The sequence below is a fragment of the Vanessa tameamea genome, chromosome Z, assembly GCF_037043105.1.
Source record: "Vanessa tameamea isolate UH-Manoa-2023 chromosome Z, ilVanTame1 primary haplotype, whole genome shotgun sequence".
Taxonomy (NCBI): Eukaryota; Metazoa; Arthropoda; class Insecta; order Lepidoptera; family Nymphalidae; genus Vanessa; species Vanessa tameamea.
In genome coordinates this window covers 3,558,887-3,579,020 of record NC_087341.1, presented here as the reverse complement: position 1 = coordinate 3,579,020, position 20,134 = coordinate 3,558,887, and the positions used below count along the sequence as shown (strand labels likewise).

General features: G+C 35.3%; 2 long non-coding RNA genes across 2 annotated transcripts in view; both read right to left on the bottom strand.

Moving 5' to 3' along the window:
* Positions 1-580: 580 nt before the first annotated feature.
* LOC135194649 (uncharacterized) overlaps positions 581-20,134 on the bottom strand; it is a 28,875-nt gene continuing 9,321 nt past the window's right edge. The window contains exon 2 of the long non-coding RNA XR_010309871.1: positions 581-3,359. This is a non-coding gene — a long non-coding RNA (uncharacterized LOC135194649). The remainder of the gene's footprint in view (positions 3,360-20,134) is intronic.
* On the bottom strand, positions 12,446-15,122 carry LOC135194673 (uncharacterized). Its single transcript, XR_010309902.1, has 3 exons — positions 15,064-15,122; positions 14,192-14,339; positions 12,446-13,357 (listed from the first exon to the last, which is right to left on the bottom strand). It is a non-coding gene; the product is annotated as an uncharacterized LOC135194673 (long non-coding RNA).

The window sequence follows — 20,134 nt, the reverse complement described above, 5'->3', positions numbered from 1 at the left end:
TACTCAGATGACATGTAGACGTATACGGTTCAGGTCGACATTTAATATGAACTGCGAGCGCTCACAACAATGCAATCTTGTATAGGTCTACGCGCCACCCGCTATACAGTCTGTCGACACATTAATGCTGGCGAGTCCGTCGGGACAAGAGATAACAAATTGCAACTAACGCGAACGACAAACAGCATTGACCCTAAAACATCCTTCTTCTAACATCCAGCGACACCATCTCCTTTCGCGGACACAACACTAGCGTGGGCTGCCCACCATTATGCTATGAGATTATATATTCATATTTATTATAATGTTTCAAAGTAGATATCTAAAGACTAATCGTTCTGTTACTTTGCTCACATTTCCCGATCCTTATTGTGTATGTGAATAAGAATATTACGTTCCTAGATTACTGTCGGTACGTAAGAGTATAACATCAGTACCAGCGGAACGTATTATTGATATTCTTACAAATTGACGTAACTTAAGTAGACAACATATCATAAACATTTCAATCAAATAACATAATTCGTAACGTAACATATGTAACCAATGAATTGCATTTTTTATTTTTTAAACCGAAACAAGCGATTAAACTTAGTGCGGGTGAGTTTTAAAAAGGATCAATCATCAATGTTGAAAATATTCTATCGGATCGAACTTCAAATACAACTTAGGAACTTTATGTCAAGTTTCAATTGCTCGGACTGCTCAATAGTAAATACCAATACGTCTTTCTCGTCAAATCTTTGCTCAAAACTGCTACTTATAAACATCCATCCTCCGCAACAGCTACATGAAACTAGACATCTTGCCGTTGAAATAAAATCATTCCACTTCATCAGCCCTTTCGATTCATTCTTAATATGTATTGAAACTGTTATTGACGATTTCGTACAGCATTAATATTTTACTAAAGTATATATACTAATAAAAAATGATCTGAAGTTATTTATAATCGTCTGTTCTTCCAGTTAGATGACGCCTGCGAACTGATAGTATTAAGTCAGACCCTTATATAACTTCAAACCGCATCATAAAGTAATTAACTGATGATCACACGTACACGAACTCATCATTAAATTATCATAGAAAATGTAACTAACACTTGAACAAATGGTCGCTAATCGTAAGATAACCCAACGAGAACCAATGTTAATATTAAAATTAAAATTGACCAACATGTGCTCTGTTACTCAATGGATCGCCGCAGTTAAACCTTGAGGCACTCATTATAACTGACAGTTGGGTAAGTCTTCGGGCCCTCTGGATGGTGAATCGTGACCGACTGATGACATTTTCATAGACTACACTAGAATAAACTAAGGCACGTACCCTAAACCACGCAACGTAATGAACTCTAAGTACTCCGGAGAACTACGAAACTGTCAACGGATCATCTGCGAGATGTTAAACATAGACTTTATCCACACATTGAGTAAAAAGCGATTATGCCGGTGGAAATGAAAAATACCATAAAGTCAAGTCCGGGGTATGTGTCACGGCCGGTGTCGGTCGGCTATCGACTAGTGCATGGAACTCGCATAGCATATCACAATATTCGCCATATCGCTTACTTGTAACGGTGTGCATTGTCTGTGTACAAACATCAATACGGATGCTATCTACTCATACATCGTTAAATAATAAATCTAATCTATCGCTTCTCTCTTAAAAATAACGTCGTCATCTATCTTTGCTAAACGCTACTAAACTGTCTGTACACATACAAAGCGCTCTAAAATAATATTTCCTCTTTAAGGCACATACTTTTTGACGTTGCTAAATTACTGCGTAAACACGACGCCGCCACTGCTTAAAAATGAAGTTAGATCAGATAAAAAGACTGTCGTTAATTTATTGAGCGGTGAGGTAAGAATAAGTTGAAAACAACTGTAATGCCGTCAAAGGAAAAGCGCCGCGCCTGCGTCGTGCTTAGATCTAAAACTACGAAAAACTTCATAAAATTGTATAATATTGCTTGTTTACAGAATACTTCGCGGATTTTTAAAAATACTCTCGTTGTGTATCACTCCAGATGTCACGAGTGGAGTGTTAATCTATATTAAAATAATTATCTATATTTATAAAGCGCGTCCAGTTTCTGAGATCGCCTCCAAATAGCCGTGAAAAGGTGTATTGGCCGGGTGGCCGAGGAGATCCTGAAACCTAACCGTGAGCACCATGAGGTAGTTTCTAGGTTGCTGTTATGCTAATATATTGCGAATGACCAAAGTAATCCGAACAAAATACACACAACAGTTATTGCTTTTATAGAGGTCTATGAGTTTCGCTTTGTTCATACGATCCGAACTGAGGGCATACAACGGTCCGACGCAGCCGTCCGCGCTTCGATCAACAAACATTATTGGCAGCGTCGAGTCATTGTATGAATCCCTCTCTGTACCCGTCCTACCGCATATTTTTGTATTATTATGTATAAAAAACACGATTTGCCCATGACCGTTTGACCATTGCGACTGCCATGAATCATGAACAAACATCTCAAAAATACGACACATATATATCAGTAAATAATCGTGTATAAATGTATATCTGGCGAAAATTATGATACTCTGTCCAATTATGTTGAATGTTTCACTATCCCCAGTTTCGGGAATCAGCTACTTCTCGACAATAAATTTGTCGTAATGATTGCTAAGCGAGTTTTCCTTGAAGTCAGAAATATTAAATTGTAAATAAGGCAAAATTCCTTTGGTGAGTATCTTCGCATTTTATGTTTTCTTAATTAACGGGAGCAAGCACTTGTTTTTAATCGTCAAGTCCGGGAAGACAAGCGCCATGCTATTTACTCCAACTCGATTGGCCAAAGTAAATAACACAGTCTCGTCAGTCGTCTCAATCGGTAAATTTAACGTCACATTTGGCGTCAATAAAACAGTTTCCGAACATCCAAGCTGTTAATATAAGGGCTTAACCGATCGTGTAAGAATAATAAAGTTGATCCGACAGACATTCTCAACTGCAGCTAACTTGCGCCGTCTCAACATCGCGATCCAAAACGCCATCACAACATCTAGTCCATTCAAGAGTATATATGCCATTCTCTGAAAATGTATTTCCAAAATCCTTCCCTAAGACATTTCCTCTGAAATGTGGCGAATAGCATTAACACAGATCGAAAGAATCGGAGAAAGTATGCTTATCTCTTTATTGTGTTTAATTTTCCCATAAATGTCCAATTGTTGCAATTCTTTAGGTCCGATCTGAATGTGGTGTAAAGTGACTCTCAACCGTTTCTTTCGACTGTGAAAACGTAAGCATCTATATTCTATACTAATAATATAATTGATTAATTAAAACCTTCACCTGTGTGACCGTTCCCATAATATCAAGATAAATACCTTCAAATTCACACAGGGGAAAGTATATATACTTTATAAAGTATATATAGTTTCATAAATGCGCATCTATGTCGATCGAAGTTGAAATTTTAATGCTCTATTGAAATTTTGCTAATGTCGTCATGGTATTTTTCTATCATTTTGTCTATTGTTACAATTTTATCATTACATTATTATTGTATGAGAAGTTATTAACAAAAGTATAAAACGTTCAGAAATCTTGGAGTCAATTAGTGATATATTACCTTCTGTCTCCCGTCTATGTCTACTTTTCATTTTAAAAATAATCAATCTGTTACCGTTCGCATGAAACCTGCCTATTACCTCCTTATCTCGAACTATACTCTAAATCCCTGAGCCACCATTTACCACCAGTCGGGGAACTAGTGATAACATCCGAATTTTTCAAATTTGCCATCCAGACTATCCACTCTGCGTCTAAGGTATTTGCGTACAGATGTTAGAGCATCCAACTTTTTCCCAATAAGGCAAAACTTTTCGTGATCGTGAACTTTACAGCAAGCCCAAACAGAAGATGTATATTCCTCGTAAACAAATACTACCGCGCCTGAGTGCTCCGTGAAGCACTTTAGTGTACGATAGTCTCCGTCCCTTGTACCAAATACACGTGGCGAAAATTATTATATTCGTTATGCATAAGTGCGCATTTATATCAGTGATATTATCTATGAAGATTATATAATAATGTCGAATATTAAATAAACACACATTAATGTATTAGAAGCTGTCGTCGGTAAAGTCGCCCTGGTCAGATGATGCCGTTATGTACGCCGTTGTCGTGAACCCCACACGATGCGGAGCTTGCCTCTTCAGAGCCTCATGACGTCAGTTCGTCAGGGGAGGTTCAGCCAAAGTCCGAGGTACTGACGGATTTCAGTCGGTCCCTCTACGAGTTGAGTCGAGTCGGTGATGTTTCGAATATGCGAGAGCAACTTCGCGCATTGCGCCGTGCCTAAAAATTGTTAGTTATAACTTGTCAATAATTTTATATATAGAACGATTGAGCAAATATATTTGAGCAAAAAATGTATAGGTGTGATGATACTTTAAGATTCGATGCCACAATCATCTAGTCATTATTATTAACATTCCTTAAATGTCCTACAGCTGGGTAACGCCCTCCTCTTCGCTTGTAGAGATTTGGGGCTATTTAACCGCACACAACAATGCGTAAAAATATATACCTAAATCATTTCCCATTACCTAATTCAATTTTCTTTTACTAAGAGGGCTACTAACTGAACAGCTAGTTCGGTTATTTTAAAATACATACATTATAATCAAAATAATTATTTTTATTTTGCCATGTAGCTCAATATTAGATAATCTGGATTGTATAATCACCTTTGATGATGATGTTGGGCGCCTCATCTTCTACTGTAGCCGGCATCGCGACTCGCTCCAAGCTTCGTAAACGGTTAGATCACCGTAGCGGTTGTTCGTAGAACTATTTCACGAAGGCGGCCTGGAATCTAAAACAATATTTATATTGAGTACCTACCAATATGGAATATAAAAATTACTTAACGAAATAATGAAGTCTTTAATATTTTCCATGAAGCGCGATTTTTCCTACTTAATTAAACTATTTACCTAAACAGCGAAACAAATTTTTAAGAATGGATAGAGGATAAGATATCTATTGAGATACCGTGCCCTTTGCATTTCAATAATGTATATATTTCCGAACCTATGGTAGATTTTTGATTTTGACTCTGATTCATAGACCATTCTAAACACCTCTAACAAGGGCGTCTAACATCAGAAAAGTTGTTTTTCTAAATTAAGTTTAGTCAACTCAATATGAATTGCAATTACAAAGTGCATCCGCGAGTTATGAGAAATCGATACATCAGCGCATGCCTAGAAGCTAACCATACTACCCAATCGATAGAGGTTAAATATCCGGACCGAAATGCAACAAATGAGAAAAGATTAAGAAGGTCAATGTTGTCTTTATATAAAAACAGATGAAAATAGTTTGTGGTCAAACCTTCGTGTATTTTTTAAGTCAAATTCTTTTTTATAAAATGAAAATTAGCTCGAACTTTATAATTCGGAAATTATTTTAATTCAATAAATACGATATTTCTTCACAATCCTTGAAGCAATCATCGGAAATTAGGCAGTCAACTAAAACATATCTGTTCTTAACAGTCTGAAAATTTTATGAACCGCACCAATAACACAATATTTTAAATAAAACAAGCTCTTACTGGCTCGACTAAGTTAAAATTGCAAATTCAGAGCGCATTCACCAGATTAAAGATATCAATACATCGACGCATGCCTAGATGCAACTCCGCTGCATAATCTATGGAGCTAAGTTATCCGGGCCGCCAGTTGCGCGCGCATGATGTGCAACAAACGATTGAAGCAGGCTTATTGGTCAGAAATTCACTTCTTTGTCAAAACACTGATCCCATTAATAATCATAGCCAGCAAATTTAAAATAAAAATGTAATTTCTAATTAATTTCCACAATCCTTGGATTTATGTTTTGAACACTGGCACAAGTTTAAAAACTACTCTAAAAGACAATATTAAAAAAAAATGTCATACATCAAAACTATCGCCGTGCCTATTCAGTTAAAGAACATTCGCGAGCTAAGAGAAATCAAGATATCAATGCATGTCTAGGTGCAACTAGACTACACAATCGGCAGAATTAAATTATCCGAGCTATAAAGTAACGCTTTACAAATAACAATAAGAGAAGGATATATAAATTGACTAATATTCATGGTTTTCCTAGATTCCCCAATAAAATTACATTTCACAATAAGTGCAACACAGACTATAATATTGAAAATTATAATTCGGGAGTAATTATTAAAAGACCGTTACTTCTCATTAAATTTCACAATCCTCGGAGCAATCACAATCACACACATCTCTTTTTTTAACAGTCTAAAAAATTTTGAACCACACCTAAAATAAAATATTTTAAATGAAACACGTCTTACCTCAAAGCAAGCACTGACTCGACTAAATTAAATCTAAAAATTTCTGTACAGAGCGCATTCGCGAGTTGGAGGGATCAATACATCAATGCATTACCTGGATGTTCAAGTAGTTCTCATTTTTATAGATGTACATACTGAAAGTATTTTCCTTGATCTAAATAAATCTGGTAAAAGAGAAGTTTGATTTAAACAATGCCTGCAATGTACAAATAGGTTAATAATTATAAAATTAGGCAATAGGAACGCGCGGAACATTATAATGACGTAACTGGAGCTAATAGAAAATCTAATAGAAAATAGGTACTGGTAATAGTCCGGTCATAACAGACGTTCATCCTTGCATAAATACTCAAGAAGCTAAAAAATTACATTAACGTACGGACGCCATATAATGAAATTGTGAAAAGTCCCTATCGACACGTGTTTGTAAAACTTTTGTGCAAGGCTTAAATTAAACATAAAGGTACACTGATTGAGACTTTGATATTCATTCGTATAAATTAATAAAATAATCGTTTCATCAAAACAATGGCGGGTCTTCTCAATATTCTAAAAATGTCATGCCGTGAGCGTATCATTCACTCATTTGTGTTTTGACTCTGATTGCTAATTTCTTTTTGTGGTATTTTATAACATCTTAATAAATACACTAGTACACAGAATACTTTTTTAATTTAATAGATCTTATAATCCTGAAGTTAAAATAAAACCCAATTAACAAAAAATAATATTAAAGTAGTTGCTTTATAATATACCCAGATGGGATAGGCAAAGGTATATAACACTCTCTCCAGATATTTCGCGAGTCACGAAATATCTAAAATTGTTACTAAGATATTTTGGTCCCATAGTATTGAAGCTAACTTCTTAGTAACACATATGTAAGAACTTAGTCCTAACAAAGATATAAAACGATGTTTATTAGGTTTTCTTATATCATTTTATAAGAATTATAAATAATGATTTACTCAATACGCAGTTTAAAATATGTATCCGAGAATCAATTTTCCCGCCATGACGAGTATCTGTCAATGTTTATGTTACCAGATTAAAAATATAATATTATAATGGTTAATAGACAAAGTGATATATACTCACTTGTAGTATACAGATAATAACGATTTATATAATATTTAATATAAAGTATTACATTTTTATTAAATCGTACACATAGTATGGGTATCGTACAAATGAAATTCGTCAATATCACTATAATTTCAGAAAATAACATTTTTATATTATATTCACTATAATAGTTGGATCCGGCCAAACGATAATAATAAGCTTCAAATACACTTATTTTCTTACCTGAGTTATATACACACTAGTGGGTCTCCCGCGAAATTTCGCGTTTATTCAAAAGATTTCTTACGAATTTCGAAACTTATGACAGGTTTTATTTTGATTTCATTTTATAATAAACTGCAAGTCACTTATCTACATTTGGCGCCAAAATGAGGAATCCTCTTTTAAATAAATGTTTTAATATCTAATAGTATACATTAGTTCAGTTATAACCTTAATTTGTTGAAAACAATTTACTTTAATTTGTTTTCTTATACAGCCGTACTATATTACTCCAACCGGCCAGTAACTTTTTTCCGCTCTCTAAAATTAATTCTTTGTTAAATCGTAGCAATTTAATAAATTGCAATCAAGAATCCTCTTTAATTATCTGCACATCTACGGCAGGAGCTCTTTGAAATTAAACCTTAACCATTTTTTATGTGCTGCTATCTTCCCATAATCACTGGGACAAAAATCGAATTAAGATATTAATATTAATTTAGTAACTTGCAGTCAAGAATCTTTTTTATTTTTCTGCCCATCTACGGCTGGAGCTCTTCAAAATGAGACTATAACCCATTTCTTATATGCAGCTATCGTCCCACAGTCTATTAATATATAAGATAAGATAAGAAATAAAACAACAGTTACTTCCTCTCTTTAATCGATAAGTTATATTACTTTTAAAGATAAAATGCTTTCACTCAAGTCTTTGAATTTAACGAGAAATCTTCGAATTTCTGTATGAAATTCTGTTTTGTTAGTTGGTTTGGTTATTTTCAAAGTCATGAGTGAAACCTTGGTGCTTATTCACTAAGTCGGTTATAGACACTCAGATGTTAAATAGGAAAACTCGTTATACTAGATCTTATGATACGGAAATATAAAAGAAAATTAAATCTAAAGTAAAATAATTCAGGAAAACATTTTTATCTCAAAGGAAATTTATAAAAATCTTGACTTAAAATTATTAGAATAATACAAGTATACAAAGCAAGTTGACCGTGTCCAAAAGTTGTTTAAATTAATAAAATGGTGGAAACATTCCATGGTCAGGTCCAGAGTAAGGTGTTAGAGAGCTGTAGTTTCTAGATAGAAGAAGAAAGTACAGAATATCGATCATCGATATATGGAGATACATATGCGTATAATTAAATTATCCTAAGTCTCCACGCTGTGTTGTGTCGGGGGAATATGTCCGACCTGTAAACTAGTTAAACCAATTTTGTAATTTGATACATTCATTTAAATTCCTTTTTCCGGATATTAAATCCTACTTTCGGCTCGGGACGTATATAATTTAGCCTTCGTATTTCCCCTCATCGTTCGAAAAAATCCAACGTATTAAAAGCTCGTGACATAACAATCCGAAAGAGCTCGCATCGGCTCGAATAGGTACTCAGATGACATGTAGACGTATACGGTTCAGGTCGACATTTAATATGAACTGCGAGCGCTCACAACAATGCAATCTTGTATAGGTCTACGCGCCACCCGCTATACAGTCTGTCGACACATTAATGCTGGCGAGTCCGTCGGGACAAGAGATAACAAATTGCAACTAACGCGAACGACAAACAGCATTGACCCTAAAACATCCTTCTTCTAACATCCAGCGACACCATCTCCTTTCGCGGACACAACACTAGCGTGGGCTGCCCACCATTATGCTATGAGATTATATATTCATATTTATTATAATGTTTCAAAGTAGATATCTAAAGACTAATCGTTCTGTTACTTTGCTCACATTTCCCGATCCTTATTGTGTATGTGAATAAGAATATTACGTTCCTAGATTACTGTCGGTACGTAAGAGTATAACATCAGTACCAGCGGAACGTATTATTGATATTCTTACAAATTGACGTAACTTAAGTAGACAACATATCATAAACATTTCAATCAAATAACATAATTCGTAACGTAACATATGTAACCAATGAATTGCATTTTTTATTTTTTAAACCGAAACAAGCGATTAAACTTAGTGCGGGTGAGTTTTAAAAAGGATCAATCATCAATGTTGAAAATATTCTATCGGATCGAACTTCAAATACAACTTAGGAACTTTATGTCAAGTTTCAATTGCTCGGACTGCTCAATAGTAAATACCAATACGTCTTTCTCGTCAAATCTTTGCTCAAAACTGCTACTTATAAACATCCATCCTCCGCAACAGCTACATGAAACTAGACATCTTGCCGTTGAAATAAAATCATTCCACTTCATCAGCCCTTTCGATTCATTCTTAATATGTATTGAAACTGTTATTGACGATTTCGTACAGCATTAATATTTTACTAAAGTATATATACTAATAAAAAATGATCTGAAGTTATTTATAATCGTCTGTTCTTCCAGTTAGATGACGCCTGCGAACTGATAGTATTAAGTCAGACCCTTATATAACTTCAAACCGCATCATAAAGTAATTAACTGATGATCACACGTACACGAACTCATCATTAAATTATCATAGAAAATGTAACTAACACTTGAACAAATGGTCGCTAATCGTAAGATAACCCAACGAGAACCAATGTTAATATTAAAATTAAAATTGACCAACATGTGCTCTGTTACTCAATGGATCGCCGCAGTTAAACCTTGAGGCACTCATTATAACTGACAGTTGGGTAAGTCTTCGGGCCCTCTGGATGGTGAATCGTGACCGACTGATGACATTTTCATAGACTACACTAGAATAAACTAAGGCACGTACCCTAAACCACGCAACGTAATGAACTCTAAGTACTCCGGAGAACTACGAAACTGTCAACGGATCATCTGCGAGATGTTAAACATAGACTTTATCCACACATTGAGTAAAAAGCGATTATGCCGGTGGAAATGAAAAATACCATAAAGTCAAGTCCGGGGTATGTGTCACGGCCGGTGTCGGTCGGCTATCGACTAGTGCATGGAACTCGCATAGCATATCACAATATTCGCCATATCGCTTACTTGTAACGGTGTGCATTGTCTGTGTACAAACATCAATACGGATGCTATCTACTCATACATCGTTAAATAATAAATCTAATCTATCGCTTCTCTCTTAAAAATAACGTCGTCATCTATCTTTGCTAAACGCTACTAAACTGTCTGTACACATACAAAGCGCTCTAAAATAATATTTCCTCTTTAAGGCACATACTTTTTGACGTTGCTAAATTACTGCGTAAACACGACGCCGCCACTGCTTAAAAATGAAGTTAGATCAGATAAAAAGACTGTCGTTAATTTATTGAGCGGTGAGGTAAGAATAAGTTGAAAACAACTGTAATGCCGTCAAAGGAAAAGCGCCGCGCCTGCGTCGTGCTTAGATCTAAAACTACGAAAAACTTCATAAAATTGTATAATATTGCTTGTTTACAGAATACTTCGCGGATTTTTAAAAATACTCTCGTTGTGTATCACTCCAGATGTCACGAGTGGAGTGTTAATCTATATTAAAATAATTATCTATATTTATAAAGCGCGTCCAGTTTCTGAGATCGCCTCCAAATAGCCGTGAAAAGGTGTATTGGCCGGGTGGCCGAGGAGATCCTGAAACCTAACCGTGAGCACCATGAGGTAGTTTCTAGGTTGCTGTTATGCTAATATATTGCGAATGACCAAAGTAATCCGAACAAAATACACACAACAGTTATTGCTTTTATAGAGGTCTATGAGTTTCGCTTTGTTCATACGATCCGAACTGAGGGCATACAACGGTCCGACGCAGCCGTCCGCGCTTCGATCAACAAACATTATTGGCAGCGTCGAGTCATTGTATGAATCCCTCTCTGTACCCGTCCTACCGCATATTTTTGTATTATTATGTATAAAAAACACGATTTGCCCATGACCGTTTGACCATTGCGACTGCCATGAATCATGAACAAACATCTCAAAAATACGACACATATATATCAGTAAATAATCGTGTATAAATGTATATCTGGCGAAAATTATGATACTCTGTCCAATTATGATGAATGTTTCACTATCCCCAGTTTCGGGAATCAGCTACTTCTCGACAATAAATTTGTCGTAATGATTGCTAAGCGAGTTTTCCTTGAAGTCAGAAATATTAAATTGTAAATAAGGCAAAATTCCTTTGGTGAGTATCTTCGCATTTTATGTTTTCTTAATTAACGGGAGCAAGCACTTGTTTTTAATCGTCAAGTCCGGGAAGACAAGCGCCATGCTATTTACTCCAACTCGATTGGCCAAAGTAAATAACACAGTCTCGTCAGTCGTCTCAATCGGTAAATTTAACGTCACATTTGGCGTCAATAAAACAGTTTCCGAACATCCAAGCTGTTAATATAAGGGCTTGACCGCGATAGTGTAAGAATAATAAAGTTGATCCGACAGACATTCTCAACTGTAGCTAACTTGCGCCGTCTCAAAATCGCGATCCAAAACGCCATCACAAAATCTAGTCCATTCAAGAGTATATATGCCATTCTCTGAAAATGTATTTCCAAAATCCTTCCCTAAGCCATTTCCTCTGAAATGTGGCGAATAGCATTAACACAGATCGAAAGAATCGGAGAAAGTATGCTTATCTCTTTATTGTGTTGAATTTTCCCATAAATGTCCAATTGTTGCAATTCTTTAGGTCCGATCTGAATGTGGTGTAAAGTGACTCTCAACCGTTTCTTTCGACTGTGAAAACGTAAGCATCTATATTCTATACTAATAATATAATTGATTAATTAAAACCTTCACCTGTGTGACCGTTCCCATAATATCAAGATAAATTCCTTCAAATTCACACAGGGGAAAGTATATATACTTTATAAAGTATATATAGTTTCATAAATGCGCATCTATGTCGATCGAAGTTGAAATTTTAATGCTCTATTGAAATTTTGCTAATGTCGTCATGGTATTTTTCTATCATTTTGTCTATTGTTACAATTTTATCATTACATTATTATTGTATGAGAAGTTATTAACAAAAGTATAAAACGTTCAGAAATCTTGGAGTCAATTAGTGATATATTACCTTCTGTCTCCCGTCTATGTCTACTTTTCATTTTAAAAATAATCAATCTGTTACCGTTCGCATGAAACCTGCCTATTACCTCCTTATCTCGAACTATACTCTAAATCCCTGAGCCACCATTTACCACCAGTCGGGGAACTAGTGATAACATCCGAATTTTTCAAATTTGCCATCCAGACTATCCACTCTGCGTCTAAGGTATTTGCGTACAGATGTTAGAGCATCCAACTTTTTCCCAATAAGGCAAAACTTTTCGTGATCGTGAACTTTACAGCAAGCCCAAACAGAAGATGTATATTCCTCGTAAACAAATACTACCGCGCCTGAGTGCTCCGTGAAGCACTTTGGTGTACGATAGTCTCCGTCCCTTGTACCAAATACACGTGGCGAAAATTATTATATTCGTTATGCATAAGTGCGCATTTATATCAGTGATATTATCTATGAAGATTATATAATAATGTCGAATATTAAATAAACACACATTAATGTATTAGAAGCTGTCGTCGGTAAAGTCGCCCTGGTCAGATGATGCCGTTATGTACGCCGTTGTCGTGAACCCCACACGATGCGGAGCTTGCCTCTTCAGAGCCTCATGACGTCAGTTTGTCAGGGGAGGTTCAGCAAAAGCCCGAGGTGCTGACGGGTTTCAAGCCATGCCTTTACCAGTTGAGCCGAGTCAGTGACGCTCGGAGGACAAATGTTCGCGCAGTGCGCCGTGCCTAAAATGTTTTAATTGAGATTAAATGCAGGGTTATTGGTAATTCGACGTATTCCCGTTAGGGGGTGATAGGGGTGATTATTTGCGATAATTTTAACCCCCATATGCATCATGCAAAAGTGAACCATTGTTGAGTTATCTCGTTTTTTAGATTTTTTCAAAATAAGTCCAAAATGCAACTTCAAAAATTTATTTAAAAAAAAGTATCAATTAAAATCTATTTTTTTCTTCTGATTTATAAAAACGATTAAGCACTGGATATTTTTCAATATTTAAACAATAATTATCGGTCCAAATTTAAAAATGCGAGACGAAAAACGATATTATTTCAATATATTTTTTATTTTTTTCCCTCAAATATGCCTGAAAAACAAAAAAAATCGTTATAAAAATTGTTCTGCAGATTATTTTAAAAACATAATCGTTTACTTAGCTTTCCGAAAATGTATAAAAATTAGGAATTAAAATTTAGATTCATAAACAGTATATATGTGTAGCAATGGAATATTTTTAATTAAAATGTAATACCTCAATTATTTGGTCATTATTATTGTAGTGCTATAGAAAGTAAGAGTTTGTAAATGTCCTGTAGCTGAGTAAAGGTAATTCCTCTACTGAAGGATAGCTTAAAGAGAAGACTGGGATGTTATTTACCACACTTGTCACTCTCACTTAGTGCTTGGGTTGAGCTTCCCGCACCTCACGCTTTTCCCTTGCGGAAAATAGTGGGACGCGTCATCGTGGTTTGGACTATCTTTAGAATATGCTTTATGAACAACTTATTTTTTCAGTTATTAATGTATTAACAATTAGATAATCTGAATTGTGTAATCACCTTTAATGGAGATGCCAGGCTCATCCTCTTCTACTGCAGACGTCATTGCGAGGCCTTGCCACTGATTCTTGGGTATGCGCAACTCGCTTCAAGCCTGTCCAGGTGAGACCACGCTGGCGATAGTTCTTTTACGAAGGCAGCTTTGAATCTTAAATAATATTTAAATCGAGTAAGTTCAACTGAGTGCATAACTAACTACAGACTAATAAGGAAACACTAAAAGTTAAAGTTAAATAAAAACGAGTAATCTTTGTTCTTTGTCTTATTCGTGTCTATCCACTGATAAAGTATAGGTACCGTAGCTAATCATAAATAATGATATAATAATAAAATTAATAAACCTTGCATTATAATAAAGGTTGCATTTGCTAAATCGATGATGTTTAAATTGTTTTTTTTTTTTTGTTAATAAATATTATAATCAACAGACACGCGGAATTTGGGTACTCAAGAAAATTATTTCAATTTTGGAAACCGGAATAAATTCACGTAAACAAAAACACTATTTACGATTAAGTAAAAATTACAATCGCAGTGCGCAGACCCGAGTTGAGAAAAATCAATACATCGACCAAATTGCAGGGCGCATTCGCGACTTTCATAGGAGAAATTTGTAAAAGCTCGCCTAGATGCAACTCAAATACACAATCTATAGAGCTAAATTATCTGGGCTATAAAGTTGCGCGCGCATAAAATCAACGAATGGAAGAAGGTTATAAATATCTAAATAATTTGTGTTTAACTTGCGCTATCTTTGGACTCAGATTTTTTGCACTTAGGTACATTTATACAAACTTATATTTTTGAACACTGGGATAAATGTAGGAAACAATTTAAAAAAAACAAAATATATTAAATACAACACGTCTTACCTCAAAGCTATCACTGACTCGACTAAGTTGAAATTGTTATCAAAGTGCTCATCCGCGAGTTAAGAGAAATCAATTGATCGACGCATGCCTAGAGCTTGCCATGTATTGGTCATATGTCATGTTGTCAGAAACAAAGTCTTTATGAGTCTTTATTATTATAAATATAGCAAAAACTGCACGTCATACTAATATAACAAATACCTCTTTTTATTTTAATTTGGGTTTTAACAATTTCAGGTAATTTTTCAAAATAATTTCAGTAGATTGTTTTATTCTTATCAATAATTGATGTATTGCAGGACACTAAAACGGAAGTCAATATATATCCTTTGTTTATTAAACATTGTTGACCACAAATAAAATCCAATGAAACCAATTATAAGGTTTGAAGCATGGAAGAATATATATATTTTTAAATTTATATATTCGAAAATATTTGATGCTCTCATATATTCTCGAAAATGAAATAGAATATAAATATGTAATTTATTTATCGAATTTAGCTTTGAGTTTTAATTTGAATTTTCTTCGATTCAATGGGTTTTTTGACACTTTCCCAAGTCTTCCAAATCTATTCCAGTAACCTTACCCGTAGATCGAACTCCAAATCACGATCCCGAAGAAGACATAGAGACATACGAGGACCTGTGAATCGATGGGTGACGTGTGTGAGTAACCGAGTGTCACATATTCTTACAATCATTAATTTTGAGCAGTGGGGACACGTGTCAACTAATGTCAATCCTGCTGACTGCGCATCACGAGGATTGAAGCCAATGACACTGAACAACTACGATCTGTGGTGATAGGAAATGAGATAGGAACTTGGGTACATAAAATGAACGAATGTCCACAGATTTATTCGTGGTATGAAGAACAGATTACTCATTATCACCTTGCCAGAATGGGAAAGGGGTAGCTAAACGACGACACCAAAGTCAGCACTGACAGGATAAAATAAAGTCTTCGTTACTTTCTGTGGAAAAATACAGAGATTTCCTTTCGAAAATGATTCTCGGAAGATGTTAGCATCACACTGATTGTGTGATGTTATTATGTGATGTCTTGATATGTATTTTTAGCGACATTAGATATTATAGTTTAGGTTTGAATAATCCCAAAATTAAACATTTTATATCCATTGATAATAAGTAAAACAACAGTTAATTCCTCTATTACTTTATTCCATAAGATAAATTAGTTTGAAATTAAAAATGCTTTCACTCAAGACTTTGAATTTAACGAGAAATCTTCGATTTTCTGTATGAAATTCTGTTTTGTTAGTTGGTTTGGTTATTTTCAAAGTCATGAGTGAAACCTTGGTGCTTATTCACTAAGTCGGTTATAGACACTCAGATGTTAAATAGAAAAATCGTAATACATATTAGATCTTATGATACGGAAATATAAAATAAAATTAAATCTGAAGTACACATTAAATGATTCAGGAAAACATTTTTATTTCAAAGGAAATTTATAAAAAACTTCACTTAAAATTGTTAAGATTTATAATTGATACAAGTATACAAAGCATGGCCATGTTCAAAAGTTGTTTAAATTAATAAAATGGTGGAAACATTCCATGGTCAGGTCCAGAGTAAGGTGTTAGAGAGCTGTAGTTTCTAGATAGAAGAAGAAAGTACAGAATATCGATCATCGATATATGGAGATACATATGCGTATAATTAAATTATCCTAAGTCTCCACGCTGTGTTGTGTCGGGGGAATATGTCCGACCTGTAAACTAGTTAAACCAATTTTGTAATTTGATACATTCATTTAAATTCCTTTTTCCGGATATTAAATCCTACTTTCGGCTCGGGACGTATATAATTTAGCCTTCGTATTTCCCCTCATCGTTCGAAAAAATCCAACGTATTAAAAGCTCGTGACATAACAATCCGAAAGAGCTCGCATCGGCTCGAATAGGTACTCAGATGACATGTAGACGTATACGGTTCAGGTCGACATTTAATATGAACTGCGAGCGCTCACAACAATGCAATCTTGTATAGGTCTACGCGCCACCCGCTATACAGTCTGTCGACACATTAAAGCTGGCGAGTCCGTCGGGACAAGAGATAACAAATTGCAACTAACGCGAACGACAAACAGCATTGACCCTAAAACATCCTTCTTCTAACATCCAGCGACACCATCTCCTTTCGCGGACACAACACTAGCGTGGGCTGCCCACCATTATGCTATGAGATTATATATTCATATTTATTATAATGTTTCAAAGTAGATATCTAAAGACTAATCGTTCTGTTACTTTGCTCACATTTCCCGATCCTTATTGTGTATGTGAATAAGAATATTACGTTCCTAGATTACTGTCGGTACGTAAGAGTATAACATCAGTACCAGCGGAACGTATTATTGATATTCTTACAAATTGACGTAACTTAAGTAGACAACATATCATAAACATTTCAATCAAATAACATAATTCGTAACGTAACATATGTAACCAATGAATTGCATTTTTTATTTTTTAAACCGAAACAAGCGATTAAACTTAGTGCGGGTGAGTTTTAAAAAGGATCAATCATCAATGTTGAAAATATTCTATCGGATCGAACTTCAAATACAACTTAGGAACTTTATGTCAAGTTTCAATTGCTCGGACTGCTCAATAGTAAATACCAATACGTCTTTCTCGTCAAATCTTTGCTCAAAACTGCTACTTATAAACATCCATCCTCCGCAACAGCTACATGAAACTAGACATCTTGCCGTTGAAATAAAATCATTCCACTTCATCAGCCCTTTCGATTCATTCTTAATATGTATTGAAACTGTTATTGACGATTTCGTACAGCATTAATATTTTACTAAAGTATATATACTAATAAAAAATGATCTGAAGTTATTTATAATCGTCTGTTCTTCCAGTTAGATGACGCCTGCGAACTGATAGTATTAAGTCAGACCCTTATATAACTTCAAACCGCATCATAAAGTAATTAACTGATGATCACACGTACACGAACTCATCATTAAATTATCATAGAAAATGTAACTAACACTTGAACAAATGGTCGCTAATCGTAAGATAACCCAACGAGAACCAATGTTAATATTAAAATTAAAATTGACCAACATGTGCTCTGTTACTCAATGGATCGCCGCAGTTAAACCTTGAGGCACTCATTATAACTGACAGTTGGGTAAGTCTTCGGGCCCTCTGGATGGTGAATCGTGACCGACTGATGACATTTTCATAGACTACACTAGAATAAACTAAGGCACGTACCCTAAACCACGCAACGTAATGAACTCTAAGTACTCCGGAGAACTACGAAACTGTCAACGGATCATCTGCGAGATGTTAAACATAGACTTTATCCACACATTGAGTAAAAAGCGATTATGCCGGTGGAAATGAAAAATACCATAAAGTCAAGTCCGGGGTATGTGTCACGGCCGGTGTCGGTCGGCTATCGACTAGTGCATGGAACTCGCATAGCATATCACAATATTCGCCATATCGCTTACTTGTAACGGTGTGCATTGTCTGTGTACAAACATCAATACGGATGCTATCTACTCATACATCGTTAAATAATAAATCTAATCTATCGCTTCTCTCTTAAAAATAACGTCGTCATCTATCTTTGCTAAACGCTACTAAACTGTCTGTACACATACAAAGCGCTCTAAAATAATATTTCCTCTTTAAGGCACATACTTTTTGACGTTGCTAAATTACTGCGTAAACACGACGCCGCCACTGCTTAAAAATGAAGTTAGATCAGATAAAAAGACTGTCGTTAATTTATTGAGCGGTGAGGTAAGAATAAGTTGAAAACAACTGTAATGCCGTCAAAGGAAAAGCGCCGCGCCTGCGTCGTGCTTAGATCTAAAACTACGAAAAACTTCATAAAATTGTATAATATTGCTTGTTTACAGAATACTTCGCGGATTTTTAAAAATACTCTCGTTGTGTATCACTCCAGATGTCACGAGTGGAGTGTTAATCTATATTAAAATAATTATCTATATTTATAAAGCGCGTCCAGTTTCTGAGATCGCCTCCAAATAGCCGTGAAAAGGTGTATTGGCCGGGTGGCCGAGGAGATCCTGAAACCTAACCGTGAGCACCATGAGGTAGTTTCTAGGTTGCTGTTATGCTAATATATTGCGAATGACCAAAGTAATCCGAACAAAATACACACAACAGTTATTGCTTTTATAGAGGTCTATGAGTTTCGCTTTGTTCATACGATCCGAACTGAGGGCATACAACGGTCCGACGCAGCCGTCCGCGCTTCGATCAACAAACATTATTGGCAGCGTCGAGTCATTGTATGAATCCCTCTCTGTACCCGTCCTACCGCATATTTTTGTATTATTATGTATAAAAAACACGATTTGCCCATGACCGTTTGACCATTGCGACTGCCATGAATCATGAACAAACATCTCAAAAATACGACACATATATATCAGTAAATAATCGTGTATAAATGTATATCTGGCGAAAATTATGATACTCTGTCCAATTATGATGAATGTTTCACTATCCCCAGTTTCGGGAATCAGCTACTTCTCGACAATAAATTTGTCGTAATGATTGCTAAGCGAGTTTTCCTTGAAGTCAGAAATATTAAATTGTAAATAAGGCAAAATTCCTTTGGTGAGTATCTTCGCATTTTATGTTTTCTTAATTAACGGGAGCAAGCACTTGTTTTTAATCGTCAAGTCCGGGAAGACAAGCGCCATGCTATTTACTCCAACTCGATTGGCCAAAGTAAATAACACAGTCTCGTCAGTCGTCTCAATCGGTAAATTTAACGTCACATTTGGCGTCAATAAAACAGTTTCCGAACATCCAAGCTGTTAATATAAGGGCTTGACCGCGATAGTGTAAGAATAATAAAGTTGATCCGACAGACATTCTCAACTGTAGCTAACTTGCGCCGTCTCAAAATCGCGATCCAAAACGCCATCACAAAATCTAGTCCATTCAAGAGTATATATGCCATTCTCTGAAAATGTATTTCCAAAATCCTTCCCTAAGCCATTTCCTCTGAAATGTGGCGAATAGCATTAACACAGATCGAAA